Source organism: Paramormyrops kingsleyae, chromosome 4, assembly GCF_048594095.1.
Source record: "Paramormyrops kingsleyae isolate MSU_618 chromosome 4, PKINGS_0.4, whole genome shotgun sequence".
Lineage (NCBI taxonomy): Eukaryota > Metazoa > Chordata > Actinopteri > Osteoglossiformes > Mormyridae > Paramormyrops > Paramormyrops kingsleyae.
Window position 1 is genome coordinate 12,987,660 of NC_132800.1, and position 12,988 is coordinate 13,000,647.

Sequence of the window (12,988 nt, forward strand, 5' to 3'; positions counted from 1 at the left end):
ATGTGGTGAAGAAGCTGGTATATATACTGTACTGTATGGGGTGAAGAAGCTGGTATATATACTGTACTGTATGTGGTGAAGAAGCTGGTATATATACTGTACTGTATGTGGTGAAGAAGTTCAGGCGTAAACGCTATACTGTAATGCTTCTGATCCAGCCCATTACAAGGAAGCACAACTTGGCTTTCACAATAGTTCTCAGCTAGCAGAACAATATATTTCCAGTAATTCAGTAACTTGTAAAGCAAATGCAGTGTTTGCCTGCAGTTATAGTCTGTTATTATTCAAAAGTGATTTCCAATGTATATCCACTTATACATATAAACAGAAACATCAGCGTTATAACTATATCTGCAGAACCTGGAGGGATCATGCGAACTCAATTTTGTGGTTTTTAACACTGTCTGAATTTTGAAGTGTTTCCTTCTTAACCATGAACCTTTTCCAGTGTCAGATAAATTAAACACAGCATTGTGAGCTCAGCTGGACTCTGTATCCTTCTACTCTCTCCATTCAAACACTTCATTTTACTCTTCATTTTGTTCTTCATCAGTCCCATGTTTATATTTCATTCACATTTAATTCACATTTCACTTGCATTTATCTCTTTACTTCACTTTGTGATTTTCTCAGGCAATATTAAAGACAGGACACTTATTTATCTTTATAAGCATTTGAGTATTTTTAAAGTGTCACACTTTTTATAGAAGCAGACATGGTCTTTCCCATTGTCAATGGTGTAAATTATATACATTATAAACCTGGCTGTATCAGGTGATTATTCAAATTTTCTCTCCAGCCCAAATTCAGATTATTCAGACAGGAGACTTATAAGCATTTGAGTATCATTTAAGTATTTACACTTTTTTAGAAGCAGGCATGGCCTGTTCCACTATCAATGGTGTAAATTATATAAATTATAAACCTGGTTATAGCTGTATTCATTTATTTCAACTTAAGTTCAAATGTCAGTGTTGATTATCCTGTGTTACTCAGGTGATTATTCAAATTTTCTCTCCAGCCCAAATTCAGATTATTTCAATCATTATCATTAGTAAACACAGTTTGCCCTATTATGCACAAGCTGGGTTAGAAGGTGTGGGCCTGGAGCAACCACACCTCTCCATCAGAGTGGCAAACAGCGGTGTGTGTGTCTGTCTGTGTGTGAGAGCGGGTTTACCTATCCTTATGGGGACACAATGTCCCCATAACGTGATAAATATCTGTTTTTTTTCCCTTATGGGGACTGGTTTCCTCGTCCCCCATAAGGGAAAACTCTATTTTATAAAAATCGGTGACTGCTATGAAAAAACTAAAAATGCAAAAACTCTTGTATTTTGTTAGGTTACTTATGGTTATGGTTAGGGCAGGGTAGGGGTTAAGGTTGTCATAGTTAGCATGATGTATGAGTATTTATTTATCATACAAATTTATCATATATTGTTATTTATTATTAGATGTAAGGTTATTAGATATAATCTGTGATTCATCGCACTCATCAAGAATCTGTAACATCCAGCTGAGTTCTTGGAATGAGGGAGGAACAAAGCAGAGAGGTGTTGCTTCTGCTTTCACAATACTTCTCCGTTGGCACAACAATTTCTTTCCAGTAAATGCAATGTTTGCCTGCAGTTATAGTCTGTTGTTATTTGAATTTTTTTGGAAATGATTTCCAATGTATATCCACACATACACTCACCTAAAGGATTATGAGGAACACCATACTAATACGGTGTTTGACCCCCTTTCGGCTAAAGAGGTCAGTGACACTTATTTTAGCAAAGACATTCAAAATGAACTTATCTCCCTTGCAGCAAAAAGTGCAACTGATGCAATTGTCCAAAGAGTTAAGAAAGCCAAATACTATGCAGTAATTATGGACTGCACCCAAGACCTTAGTCACAATGAGCTGTCTGTTGTTCTAAGGATCGTAAATTGTGAGGCCTCAAAAGGTATCTCCATTCATGAACATTTTGTTGGATTCCTTCAGGCACATGACACAACTGGCAAAGGCTTATGTGAGTCATTTTTAGGACACTTTGAAACACTTGGTTTGGACCTTTCCAACATATGATAACGGGAGTAATATGCAGGGAAAAAAGCAAGGGGTCCAAAAGAGAGCGCTGGAACTAAACAACAAAGCATTACTGTATGTATTCCTTGTGGAAGTCATACACTGAACCTTGTTGTCAGTGATGAATAAATAAAGTCAGCAAGATCCTGCAGAGCCCCAAAATTTCAGTTGAAACTGTGAGGAGAGAGGTTATGGCAGTGATAGAATTTCTTCAGGAATTTAGGGACCATGGATTCACCTCTGATATATCAGATGCCAGGGAGATAGCAGAGAAGACTGAAACAGAGATGAGCTGGCCAGAGGTGCGTCAGAGAAAAAAAAGAAGACAGTTTGACTATGATGAAGAAGATCAAACTCAGTTAACTGGTGAAGAGCAGTTTAAAACTAACTTTTTTCTTCAGTTAGTAGATACAGCACTTATGACAGTAAGAGAGAGATTTTCACATTTAGAGAGCATCAGTGAGTTGTATGGCTTTCTCTACTCCACTGATATCATGAGAAGCACAGTGCAGAGAGGGAGACTAAATGACTGCTGCTCCAGACTGGAGAAAACAATGCAAGATGTTGATCATGGTGACCTGAAGCTGGAGATCAAGAGTGCCATCAGATCCTTTCCCACACACATCTCCACACCATCTGAGATGCTTGATCACATATATAAAGAAAATATCCTGGACATATATCTAAATTTGAGTATAAATTTGAGTATAGCTGTTACTTACTCTCCCTGTCACAGTTGCTTCAGGTGAGAGAAGTTTCTCATGCCTGAAACTTATTAAGACATACCTCAGGTCAACAATGTCACAGGAGCGGCTGTCTGCACTTGCTATTCTCTCCATTGAGCATGAAGTCAGAAAATCAGTGGATATGGAGTCAGTTATAACAAAGTTTGCTGAAGCCAAAGCTCGCAAGGTCAGATTTTAGTGTCTTGACCAACACTATTCACCCCAGCCAAGCATAAAATAAGATTACTTACCTAAAATGTTTTTTTTTTATTACCATTATTTTCATATTATTCTTGCTTCAACACCACAAGATTCATATGTTTTTCCATCCACTAAAGCTCATTTGATGAAGGAAGAATAAGCTATTTTAAAAACTTAAATAATGTCCAAAAAACTGGGGGAAAGAATAAAAGCTGGAGAAATACAGTGGCAGAAGAGGAGAAGAGAAGAAAAAACATGAAAATAACATTTGAGGATGAGAAAGTTAAAAGACAGCAAGGGACAGAATGACAAAGGAGAAAGAGAGAGAGAGAGAGAGAGAGAGAGAGAGAGCGAGCGATCCAAATAAACAAAAAATCAATAAAGGAGAAGGGGAAAGGTGTAGAGAAAACATGCAAAAAGAAGAGGAAAGTAAATATAAGGATGACAGAGAAGAAGCAGGAGATTGGAAGGAGGGAGAGAAAGCAGTCAAGGAGCAAGAGAAATATATATAAATAAAAGCATTAAAGAGACAGAAGAAGAAAAAGAAGAAAACATAAAACCAAACAGACTGAATACAGAAGCAAAGAAAGGAAGGCAGGGATACAGATAAGAGGTAATAATTTTAATAAGTATTATTTGTGTCGCTCCATTTACCTCTCATGGGTTTTCTTACTTTAGTGAAACAACATAGAAGACAGACGCCGATCATCAAATATTAATCTGCTGATCATGCTGGAATAAAAAGGTAACTAATCTGTGATATCAGATATGTGAACTGACAATGAGGTACTTTCTAATTGTAGAAAAAACATTTGGTTGTGAAAAGATTTTAAAGGTAATGCATTAGTTACCCTGTTAATATGTTTAGTTGTTTTTTTTCTACAGGGCTGTTCTAGACATCTGGATAAGATTGCTCTGGGATGACGAGTGAAGAGAAGTTTAAGGTAGGCTTTAAAAAAAAGCACTTAATGCAGAGGGCCCCATATTCATGTTCGCCTTGAGCCCCAAAAATGCTAAATCCGCCACTGTTTACAGTCATTCTGATATATGTGATGGTGGAGCTCAAGGGATCTAAACAGGGTTCATCGGACCAAAGGACATTAGCTCACTAGACTAAGGTTGACATATGAAGCCAGTGAACTGGTTTTAATCCTGAATCAACGGTAAAGGTCACAAGTTATTAATATGATCTCAGACAACGTTATACTGCTGCATGTTAAAAAAGTTATGGCCCTACCCATATCACTCATGACCCTACCCATATCACTAATGGGACAGGTCGCCTCAATAAAAATTATGGTGTTGCCAAGAATTAATTATTTATTTGCAATGATCCCGAGCAAACCATCACCTGACTGGTTTAGATCTCTGGACTCCACCATCTCTAATTTCCTTTGGAAAGATAAACCCCCGCGTATTAGTTTAAAAACCCTGCAAAGGACCAAGGACAAAGGAGGACTAGATCTGCCTAACTTTCACCACTATTTCTTAGCCAACAGGCTTCAAAACATCTCAGGGTGGTTAAAACATTCCCTCTTAGATGAGCTTTGGCTAGACGTAGAACAGGCACTATGCAATAATATAGAGATTTCGGCTCTACTATTTATTAGCTCAAACATCAAACGACACGAATGCTTCAAAAGCATCAGTATCAGTTCTTCTCTGACAGCATGGTGGGAGTTTCTAAAAACGACTGCGTCTTCATTAATCCCATGCAAACGTACTCCCATCTGGAACAACCCTGACGTACTACTAAACAATAATATCATAAATTTCCCGGATTGGAGTTGTAAAGGTATTAAATACTTGGAACATATGTTCGAAGAAATAGATTTTATCCCCTTTGACATATAAAAGATATGGGATTAACAAGAATAGATTTTTAGAATATCAACAAGTTAAATCTATAGTAAAAAGGAAATTCAAGTACTGTATAAACAAATCAAATTACAAATACCACCAATGGTGGCAGAATTCCTTAATCTCAAAATCTCCAAATTACTGTCTAAAATATACAGGACACTTTCCAAGATGGATGAATCAATATCCCTTTCTATTGCAAAATGGGAGGCAGATTTATCAATCAGCTGGGACCACAATTTCTGGTCTAAGATATGTTTAAAAACCTTTGATCTGATTAGAAATCCCAGTTTACAATTTATACAATACAAAATCCTGCATAGAGTGCACTATACAGGGCATCGGATGTTCAGGATGGGTTTTACATCTTCTAACAACTGCTCACACTGTCAAGGAGATACACCTGACAATTACGTCCACCTGCTCAGAGGTTCTGGGGCAGGATTTGTGAGGACTTATCAAAGTGTCTGAAATGTACCATTCCAGCCTCTCCTTCAGTCTGCTTGTTGGGCGACCTAGATGGTGTCACAACAGAGATTAACACAACCCACATGGCTTTCACCGCTTTATGCATTGCTAAAAAGACTGTCCTCATGAACTGGAAAAATAAAAATTATCTTAATATCAACCAATATAGAGACAGTTTGCTGGACCATATTAGTCTCATTACAGCTTCTGCCGCCACATTAGATCAATCTCTCTGGGCTCCTTTGATCAGCTCCATTACCTAGTGGGGGTGGGGGGTCGCAGGTTTGTCCCGCTTTGGTCTTTGTTGTTGGTGGGGGGGGGGGGCATATGGGCTTGGGGCGTCTCAGGGTGGGTTTCTGGGGGGGATCGGCGCTGGGACTGCTGGCCTGGCCTGGATGGGGCTTTGGTGGCTCTTGGGTGGTGTTTCTGGCGGCTGCATGCGGCGCTGCTGGGGGAGCCTGTGCCGGCGGACGTAGGTTACTGGCTTGGCAGCCGTGCTGCTCCTGGGTGGATCCGGGGCGGGCTTGGGGTTCTGGGGGTGCTCTGCCTCCGGGCTGGGGTTCCGGCTGGGCTGGGGGGGCTTTGGTCCTGGTGGGTGTGTCGCCGAGATGTGGGTTGGTGCGTGCACTGGGGCCTTCTGCACGTCGGAGTGGCTGGGGGCCTCTTTAGCTGGCGGGGGGGTTGTTACCATCTGTCCGCAGGTGGTTCCTGCCTTAGGGGTATCCACTCTGCGGGGGGGGGGGGGGGGGATCATCCAATAGAGGAGGAGAATGGACTCAACCTGGGTCTATTGTCTTATGTAGTCTGGGAGTTGACTGAGTGGTGGGGTGGGTGTAGTTTTCCCTCTGTGGTGGGGTCCGGTTGGCCGCCCTGGACTCTGTGGTGCCCGGTGGTGCCGCTGCCATGGGCCCCGGTCTGGATGGGTCTGGGCCCCCCGCCCTGGGTGGATTTCGGGGAACGGGGGTGCTTATGGGGGTCAGCGGGGGAGCTGGCTCCAGAGGGGGGGTACTCTGCCCCCCCCGATCCTTTCCTCCCCATCCCTAAATGCTTCCCTCCTCCCGCTCCGTCACCCCAACACACACGTAGGGCTTTGAGGTGCAGGTGCGTCGCTGGGATGCAGGGGAGGTATTCCTCCTCTGTCCCCCTGTGACCACCTGTGTCTCAGTCACACATCACAACTTAGACACTCTCATTACTTACTCTCTCATGACACATACATTTAGGGCCTTGGGGGTGGGCACACGGAATGACGTCCAGAGGTCGGTCTGTTCATTCAGCCTTACTTCTGGTGCCAGTGGCCACTTCTCAATTTTAAGTTGCACATAAACATTGAGGGTTCTGGGGAGGGGCCGAGCTGACACCAGCTGCTGATTGGCAGAGGGTGGTTAGCACCATGCCCTTCCCCTGTTTTAAAGCACTTTAGAACAACACGCACCAACACCACATATGAGCGGGCGGAGGGAAGCATGGGGTCTTTTCACACCCCCGTTCTCTGTTCGCCATCTGGAGCCGGGGGCTGGGGGGGGCAGGCCGTCCGGTCGGGGTCTGGGCTGGTGGGCTTCTCGGCTGCTGTGGGGTCCGGGGTGGTCTTCTTGTCCCCACGCCAGAGGAAAAAAGGGATCCATCTCCGAGGTCTGGCGACAGATTGCCCCTCTGGGGGCGGTGGTGCCTGGATCTCGGAGTATAGAGTATATATGGGGAGTGTGAGTGTGTGTACGGCGTTCATTTCTGTGTGTCTTCATGTTGGGCGAATGGGTGAATATTTGTTTATATGTGCATGAGGGTGGGAACGTATGCTTGTGTATGTGTGCGCCTGTTTGTCTATACGTATGTGTCAGGTTGGGTCTTAGACTCCACCTGAAATAACATCTCAGGCTCTATTGCCCCCCGCCACACTCCCTGCTGGTGGATGAGGCCCCCGGCTGCCGATGCGTTGGTGGTTCTCGATGTCCGGGGCTGGATGCTCTGGTGTGTGCTGACTCACTCTCGGTGGTTGCCTGTCGGGGCCTGGTCCTTCCGGCTCTGTCGGGTCCCGGCTGGGGGGTGGGGGGGCCCTTGGTCCTCTGGGCCCGGGGTCCGGTCTGCCCTGGTGTGGCCGGCCGCCCGCGGGACCTGCGTGCTCGCCGCCACGGCCCCCTGGGGCTCCTGCGATGTGGCTGCCGGATGGCCCCCCTCCGGAGCGCTCCTCTGCCCTTTTCTGGGTGGGGGCTGCAATTGTTCCTGCGGTGGTCCTCCTGGGGTTCCCGTGCCCTGGGGGGCCTCTGGATGTCTGGGGCCCGGGTCTCCTCCATGTCAGCTTCAGGTCCTGGGGGGGGGCGGGGCTGTGGCTCCCCACACACACTACTAGACAGTTACATGGAGAAACCTTAGGAACACCAGCGCGCTGACACACACAGGTGTGCGGACAGGTGCTCACAGACACCTGCTCACGGACACACACTGTCTTGATCTGCTGTTGCTTCTGGGCATGTGTTGTAATGCGGGTTGTGTGTGCTGTTCAACAACATTTAACGTTTGATGGTCGTTGTGATTAGTACAGATGTTGTATGTTGTCTTTCTCTTTTCAGCAGACATGGAAGCAGATTATCTTTTGTTTTTTTTCTTTTCTCCCTTTTTTTTCTCTCTTTTCCTCTCTCTCCCTCTCTCTCTCTCTTCCCCCTTCTTATCCTTTGTTCCCCCCCTCCCTCTCCTTCTTTTGAGGAAGTAAATGAAAATATAAAATAAATAAATAAATAAATAATAAAATAAATAAATAAATACGAAGAAAAAAAAAATAATGAACATGGATACAAAAAACAACATGGATACAATGGTAGACCTACTTCAACTTCTGATTTTTGTTATGGAATAGAATTTCAAAAATGATATCTTGTATCTTGTAATTTTTGTTAAGGAATAGAATTTGATGAGGATGGTCTGGCGTGAGTGCACTCCTCTGAGCTGTAATAATATCCCCTGCGGGAGAGAAAACTCACTCAGAGGAGACACGAGTCCCTGAGTTACTCAGGTATCTCTCTGCAATGTGTGACAAGAGAGGATACTGGCTTTGATGCACTTTCCACCAGTCCAGTGGACTGACACTGAGAGACAGGGGAGCTTCCTCTCTGTATCTTACCATCTCCTCCTTTGCCTGGTCCTCTGCAGTTTTCAATTTCTTTCCTGATCCTGTAGCAGAGTAGGACAACACGATAAATCAGTATCAGTAATGTCACAATAAATGTCATTCTAAATACATTATTTGTTTACAGCATCAGGCATTGAGTGACTTTGTCCGACACCCTATCATCACAGGCTGCTAGTGAATTGCAATTTTTTAAAGCAGACTTAACACGTTATTCAGAAATGTTTATGATGAAACATTATGGAAATTCTTTTTTCCTTTGACCATTAATGCAAGTCAAGCAAGTCAGCTAGAGAGCAAGAATGCCGAAAAAAATAAAACTGAAAGGTCACTCTGGGAGGAGAAGCCATTGCTTCAAAACCACCATAAAAAAGCCAGACTACAGTTTGCAACTGCACATGGGGACAAAACTCTTAATTTCTGGAGACATATCCTACGGTCTGACGAAAAAAAATTGAACTGTTTGGCCATAATGATAAACGTTATATTTGGAGGAAAACGGGGGAAGCTTTGAAGCCTCAGAACACCATCCTAACTGTGAGGTGTGGGGGTGGGAGTATAATGTGGGGCTGCTTTGGTGCAGAAGGGACTGGTGCACTTCACAAAATAGATGGTGTCATGAGAAAAGAAAATTATGTGGATATATTGAAGCAACATCTGAAGACATCAGCCAGGAAGTTGAAGCTTGGGCGCAAATGGGTCTAACAAATGGACAATGACCCCAAGCACACCTCCAAATTAGTGACAAAGTGGCTTAAGGACAACAAAGTCAAGGTATTGGAGTGGCCATCACAAAGCCCTGATCTCAATCCCATAGAACATTTGTGGGCGGCAGTGAAAAGGCGAGTGCGAGCAAGAAGGCCTACAAACCTGACCCAGTTACACCAGTTCTATGGGCCAAAATTCCAGCAGACTATTGTAGAAAGCTTGTGGAAAGATACTCAAAACGTTTGGCCCAAGTGAAACAGTTTGGGGGCAATTCTACCGAATACTAAGGAAGTGTGTGTAAATTTTTGACTGATGAACGTAATAAAAAAAAAACATCCGTAAGATTCTCTCTCTCTTTATTCTGACATTTAACAAATGCAGAAAAATATGTTAATATTTATTGATCTAAAACAGAAAAAGTTTACTCTGATTTAATGTTTGACAATAAAGAAAAAAAAGTTTTTGTGTTTTTTCTGAAGTGTAAATATCTGGTTGCAACTGTATATATAATGTACATTCAGATACATAAACCACAACAACACACAAGACAGATGAGAGTGAGAGGGGTAATAATTTACACTATATATATATATATATATTTAGAGTTAACCACTGCACCATATATATGTGTGTGTGTGTGTGTGTGTGTGTGTGTGTGTACTGTAAATAATTACCCCTTTCACCCTCATTGTGATCTGTCTTGTGTGTTGTTGTGGTTTATGTTGCACTTACGGTCATGGAGAATGATATTTCGTCTCACTGTATACTTATTGTATATTGTTGGGATTACAGTAAAGCTCTACTTTCTTACTGTGTACAAATAATTCATTTTTAGATTGATCTGTCCAAAGCACTTTGTTCCAAAAGTCCTGGTCTTGCCCTAATATTTTTTAACAGCAAGGGCTTCCTCTTTGCACACCTCCCATGTAAACTGAACTTGTGGAGTCTTTTTTCTGATGGTGTTGTGGTTTTTCCTTCTCCGCCAAATCAGAAGTCAGAAGCCGCTGCTGTAGATCCAAATTCAGTCTTTATTGCAACAATGAAGTTACAATCAAGGCCGGACACTTACAAGTGTGTCCAATACTGTTTTACACCAATCTTTATACATTTTCTCATTGTGTAACAATATCTCGCCACTTAAGCATCATCATTCCCTCAGCCATTCACCATCGTTGTTTTCTCCCTTAATCCACACCCCTATATGATAAGTTTCTCAATCATCTCTTTTACTGTTTGGTGCCTCGGCTGAACATAATGGTGGCCTGACCATCTCTACTCAGTTTTTTTAAAATACCCAGCCGTGAACTTTTGGTGAACTCAGGCGAATCCCTTCCTTCAGTAGCGAACCTTGGCAGCTTCTGCTTGTTGCAGATTGTCTGGCTAGAAGGTTAATAAGGTATTTGACCTTTAACATAGTGATAAGCTGCAGCACTAATAAAGTACATATTCATACACTAGAGGCTAACAAAACGGCTAACAGATACAGAAACTTCTAAGCCAACACAAGGTGCTACTTCATACTTGTTTCTTATCACAATGTGCACAGCAGTAATTGGTCAGCATTATAGACTCAAACACACACACACACACACACAAAGTTAGACCAGCCAGTACCCAGAAACTAACCCTAATCAGAAAAGAAGCATGTGCACCAGCAGTAGTCATTGCCCAATCACTTGTTCACACAAGTTACAAAAGAACAAGCCACACGACCTTAATCACAAACAACAAAAAAAAAAAGAAAACAAAATAAAAAATGTACAGGCAAAACAGCAACGGAAACTCCTGGGCTGTGTAACAATGTTCTAACCATTTTCACCTAATGTGGTGCCCGGAATCAAATTCTGGGCATTTTAAATAGTAATGAATGTGAGGGTGTCCTAACTTTTTCCTAAATGAAAATTGGCATCATAGTTAATTTCTTTTGTTGAATAAATGGATTTTTTTCTTGTTTTCGCACAAGTGATCTAATTACATCACCTTTATCTACAAATCAGAATCAGCTGTTATTCGCCAAGTGTGCTGGGGCACACAAGTAATTTGTTTCCGGCAGCTTGAGACTCTCTCATACACAGACAATAAGCGACAGGATACAAACAATAAATTACACTATACAAGAAATACAAATGTGACAAATTATAAATATTATAAATATACACACGTGGGTAACACTGTGCAATTAAGGTGCGAGGTAGAGAGCAACAGGGGGGAGATTGACATAAGGCAGATGACAGCTTAGCTGTTTATGAGGGTGATGGCCTGAGGGAAGAAGCTGCTCCTGTGTCTGGTGGTGTTTGTGTACAGAGTTCCGTAGCTCCTGCCAGAGGGGAGGAGCTGGAAGAGATTGTGTCCAGGGTGTGACGGATCTGAAATGATTTTATCAGCCTGTTTCCTAGTCCTTGAGCAGTACAAGTCCTGGATGGAGGGCAGGGGGGCACCGATGATCTTTCCTGCTGTCCGTACAGCTCGCTGCAGTCTGTTCCTGTCCTGTTTAGTGGCTGCTCCATACCAGACTGTGATGGAGGAGCAGAGGACAGACTCAATGACTGCAGAGTAGAATTGGATCAGCAGCTCCTGTGGAAGACTGTACTTCCTCAGTTGTCTCAGGAAGTACATCCTCTGCTGGGCCTTTTTGATGATGGAGGAGATGTTGGTCTCCCATTTCAGGTCCTGGGAAATGGTGGTACCCAGGAACTTGAAGAGCTCCACAGTAGACACCGGGCTGTCTGATATGGTGAGGGGGAGCAGTGTTGACGGATGTCTCCTGAAGTCCACTGTCATCTCCACAGTCTTGAGCGTGTTCAGCTCCAGGTTGTGCTGACTGCACCAGAGTACCAGCCGCTCAACTTCCTGCCGGTATGCAGACTCATCACCATCCTGCATGAGTCCAATGATGGTGGTGTCGTCTGCAAACTTCAGGAGTTTTACAGCTGAGTTCCTGGAGGTGCAGTCATTGGTGTAGAGGGAGAAGAGCAGTGGGGAGAGGACACATCCTTGGGGGGCACCAGTACTGAGGGACCGTGTTTCAGAAGTGATCTCCCCCAGCCTTACTTGCTGCTTCCTGTCTGTCAGGAAGCTGGTGATCCACTGACAGGTAGCTGGTGACACGTTGAGCTGGGAGAGTTTGGAGGAGAGGAGATTAGGCACAATGGTGTTGAAAGCCGAACTAAAGTCCACAAACAGGATCCTGGCATAAGTTCCTGGCCGGTCGAGATGTTGCAGGATATAATGCAGCCCCATATTCACTGCATCATCCACCGACCTGTTTGCCCGGTAGGAAAACTGCAGGGGGTCCAGCTGGTGTCCTGTAATGTCCTTCAGATGGGCTAATCGTGCATTCCATTTGCCTCGGATTCCGATTTTCGGAATCCGAGATTACGTCACATCCGGTACAAACTCGGAAAAACCGAGTTGGATACGTTCCATTTGCCAAAGAAGTAGCAATACCATCGACCCATATGAAAAAGCAAGATTTTTTGCTTAGCCGGACAACTTGTCGGATTTAAGGTACCTCAGTTTAAATGGCCTTTATTTTCGTTCACTTACAATTAGCCCGAACTACCTTAAATCCGACAAATAATCCGACTAATCATGAAATCCAATTCTAGACCGGTTAATTGGTAGCCATTGTTAGCCATATCACTTGATAACACATTACGCGCGGTGCTTCACGTATAAAACTCCGTAGCAACACGTCCACAGATAAGTTGGACGGTATAGTGTGTGCGACCGATTTAATGAGCCACAAGTGAGAAGTAGTGCTTAAACAGGATAAAACTACAACTTTCCCTTCTGTTGATAAAGGGCACAGCCATCTTCGATTCTGAACTC

General features: G+C 43.4%; 2 protein-coding genes across 4 annotated transcripts in view; both read right to left on the bottom strand.

Annotated features, from left to right (window-relative positions):
- Window positions 1-12,988, bottom strand: part of LOC140588729 (NLR family CARD domain-containing protein 3-like) — a 300,771-nt gene that overhangs the window by 255,528 nt on the left and 32,255 nt on the right. The window lies entirely within an intron of this gene.
- Window positions 1-12,988, bottom strand: part of LOC111837912 (NACHT, LRR and PYD domains-containing protein 3-like) — a 253,964-nt gene that overhangs the window by 75,158 nt on the left and 165,818 nt on the right. The gene's annotated exons all lie outside the window — the stretch shown is intronic.